General features: G+C 37.7%; 1 pseudogene; it reads right to left on the reverse strand.

Moving 5' to 3' along the window:
* Positions 1–886: 886 nt before the first annotated feature.
* Positions 887–1,603, reverse strand: LOC116574141 (annotated as a pseudogene).
* Positions 1,604–3,973: the final 2,370 nt, after the last annotated feature.

Genomic DNA, 3,973 nt, shown 5'->3' on the forward strand with positions numbered 1-3,973 from the left:
GGTCTGGACACCAAATCTGTAACTCCTCCTTTGCATCACCTCTGGCTCCAGGCTGGGCTGGCCCCCAGAAGGGATTCCGGGAGGGGAGGAAAGCACACATGGCCCAAGCTCCTTGAAGAGGTAAAGACATGATAACATAGGAATACAGCTTGTTCCATACTGCACATGTAGGCAAACACATGGTTAACTTCAGACCTCGTCATTTGCCCTATAAATATGGCCCTTATGCACATGGTCAGTTGGAAGTCTCACCGAAGGGGAGGACGCTCCACCCAGGCCTCTCAATCAGGACTTCAGCCTGGCTGTCTCCACGGTGCTTACCCAACTAATGAGGCTGGATGTTTTTAAGTACTTGATTTGATATTTTGTCTTATTCTTCTTTACTGCTTACTATTGCCCTCATCTATGTGCAGATTTCTCTTTTCTTCTTTCTGTTTCTATTAGATTTTTAAATATTAATAAAGTGGGTTTTTTTTCCCCTTCAAAACCGAGAGTATGGCTACCGTGAATCTTTTCTTCAGAACAACTTCCCCACTTCCTTTCTTCAAACTTCTCTTTCTCCATGCCTGCTATCTCATCCATTTCCTACTATATTTCCTACAATGTTACTCTTTTTTTTAATTAAATCATCTTTATTGCTAAAAGTTAATTAACAAGTGTTAAAGAGAAAAATTCACTATTACTATTAAAGATCTGGATTCACATTACTGTTCAGTTTTATCTGAAGGTTAACAGAAGGAAGGGTCTTGCACTTAAGCTAACAATTAACAAGACGTATTATTTTAAACTAGAATTTTTAAACCACTCTAAAAGAATTACACGCCTCTTAGCTAATGTTGTAGTTGTATCATATTACTTAGATTCAAGTTCTTCCTTCAAAGAGTCATCAGAATAACATGGACTGAAGAGACTTTCGAACACTTGCCATCTCTTGCTACTGAGTTTCCATCATTTTTTTTTTTTTTTTTTTGCAACATAGCCACTTCTTTTCTGTTCATTTTGTGCAACAATAAGTAGACTATCGTGATTCTTCTCCAAATCCTCCATACTCTTTATGAACTGCTCATGTAACTGTCTAATTGTTTTCAGTCTCTGGCTCTGAACAATTCTGGATTGTTGAAAAAACTTTTGTTGCCGTCAAAACATGTTAGCTAGTTTTTCTTCTTGTTCCTCAGATTTCTGCACATCTATATCCCACTGCTGAAACAAAGTCAGAAATTACTGAGAATATTCTTGGTCAAGCTTCTGCTTTTGCTCTTGCTGGGTTTTCCAAACATGTTCAGTTTTCTGGTTCCTAGTTTTGAGAGAAGCTTTGGTATACAATTCTAGTCTTTTTCTCTTGGCAAGAAGAGCCTTGTTAATGTCAGCCCCAAATCTTTCCAGCATATTTTGTACTTCACCCCCCCATATATTCAAATACTGCTGCAGAAGTCCTTTTCTTCCCATGCTTCTCAATTACTGGAGTCTTCCCTTCCGTAACATCCTCCTCTGAACCACTCAGATCATTTTTATCTTCCTTCTCAAAGTCATAGGCTCTTACAACCTGATCCTCCACTGATGTCTTCCCAGATTTCCCTGTATGTTTTCTTCCAGAGGACACCATATTTAGATGTTTTCTGAAGTGCCTGTCCACTTGGCCAGCATGACGCTCCTCTCTACAATGTTACTCTTAAATGATTTTACTCCATACCATAAAATAAAAGCTCACTGGTTATCAAAAATATCAAGTTAAATAAATTTATTACCATCTTCTCCTTCTTCTGAGAAGCTGTGCAATTTTTGGTGGCGCTGTTAGAGAACAGTATATTTCTCCTTCAAATAGCATGAGTAACTTAACTCATATTCCTTTCAATGGCGGAAATGTTTCTTTGTTCATACGTGTCCTTTCCATCCTTCTCTCTCAGGCATATTTTAATTATTAATAAATATTTTTCTTTCTTATTTTCTCAATCTTTCCCCATATAGTCTTATAATTTTTACACATTGTTGGGAAACTTTCCTTAAAATCGAATAGTAATAATAATAATAACAAGAAGAAAAAAGAGGAGAAAGGGAAGAGAATGGAAATGATAATGGAAAAAACAAAAACTCAGCTTCATATTCCTTACTAACTTCTACTTATACCCTGCTTTTCTTGGCCCTCAGATTTGAAAGCACAGTGGAACCTACTGCCTTTTCTTTTATTTCCCAGTCCATTCCAATCTCATTACCTTATAGGTCCTTTGTGGTTCATGATAACAGTATCTCTAAATTCAATAGATATATATTATAAAGACTTCTAGGTTTTCACCAAAATTCGTGTTGTTTTTCCTTCTTAAGCACATAGGTCTCCCTTAGAATTTAGATGTGGTTAATAACAACAGTTCTAGGCTATGAGATTTAAGTTGATGTATCATTTATGAGCCAGAAATTTTAAGAAGGTGGGTTTCTGGGTGGTTGGGTTATATGGACATTAGGGAGGGTATGTGCTATGATGAGTGCTGTGAAGTGTGTAAACCTGGTGATTCACAGCCCTGTACCCCTGGGGCTACTAATATATTATATGTTAATTTAAAAAAATACTTTTTTTTTTAAAGAAAAGGGTTTCTCCATGTTCTTTTGTTTTCTTTTCCTTTGCCTGGGTATAGACAAAGATGAGAGGCATTGAGAATAGTGGGAAATAAACCATGAGAGAAACAACATTTGAGTCATCACCTGGGGGAGATTCTTCTGTTAACTAGGACCATACATTTGACAATACAGGATAAAAGAGGAATACACTTCTTTTCTGCTTGAAATACACATTTTTGTATCAAATTTTCTGTGGCCTAGGCAACCCTACAATTGCAGCAATTTATTTGGTCTAAATATTTTGTCCTTATTATACTTGACATCCACATTTAGCAATGCTGATAAGACCTCCTTCATTTTTTTGTCTTTCTAAATTTTTTTTTTTTTTTTTTGTCAGAGAGAGAGAGGGAGAGAGAGCGAACACAAGCAGACAGAGTGGCAGGCAGAGGCAGAGGGAGAAGCAGGCTTCCTGCCGAGCAAGGAGCCCGATGTGGGACTCGATCCCAGGACCCCAGGATCATGACCTGAGCCGAAGGCAGCTGCTTAACCAACTGAGCCACCCAGGCGTCCCTCTTTGTCGTTCCATATGAAAAACCACTGATATTGGTCCTCACTCTTACTGCTTCCCTTTGCAGACTTTTCTGCAGTATTCTTAACTATTAGTGTTCTTCAAAGCTTGGGTGAGGAACTACTCTCTTCTTAATCTATTTCTTGAAGCAATGACTTTCATTACCACGTCCATGTAAAATCAATGTCACATGATTTCCAGACTCATGTATCCAACTTATTCCTCACACCTTCAGTGTAGCTTTGCAAGGTCATGACAAAATCATTGTTCCAATACTGAAATTTTGATTAGTGTTCCTTCGTCACAGTTATTCCCAAATATTGAGAAAAATCTTGAAATGGTTACAAAAAGATTACCTTCTGTAATTCTGGGAATCCTGTGAAATCATGTTTCCTGGCATTGTCCTTAAATTATTGACAACTCTCTGAGCAGTAGATAACTAATAGCAATCTACACTATCCTTGTCAATAGAGCGGCAACTCAACTTTGACAGAAAGTCCATTGATTTCCATCCCCCATTGTGAAAGAAGCCATCTTTACAACAACAAATTTATTTCAGCCTTCTTGATTGCCTATATATTTGGCTATGTTCTTTTGAATGAACTGTTATCTTCTTAGTGAATAAAATTGAATTAACTGGGCCATAATGTTAAAGTTTTGGGATGTGTCCATTTTTTTAAATTTATTTTTTATTTTCAGCATAACAGTATTCATTATTTTTGCACCACACCCGGTGCTCCATGCAATCCATGCCCTCTATAATACCCACCACTTGGTACCCCGACCTCCCACCCCCCGCCCCTTCAAATCCCTCAGATTGTTTTTCAGAGTCCATAGTCTCTCATGGTTCACCTC

The sequence above is a fragment of the Mustela erminea genome, chromosome 15, assembly GCF_009829155.1.
Source record: "Mustela erminea isolate mMusErm1 chromosome 15, mMusErm1.Pri, whole genome shotgun sequence".
Taxonomy (NCBI): domain Eukaryota; kingdom Metazoa; phylum Chordata; class Mammalia; order Carnivora; family Mustelidae; genus Mustela; species Mustela erminea.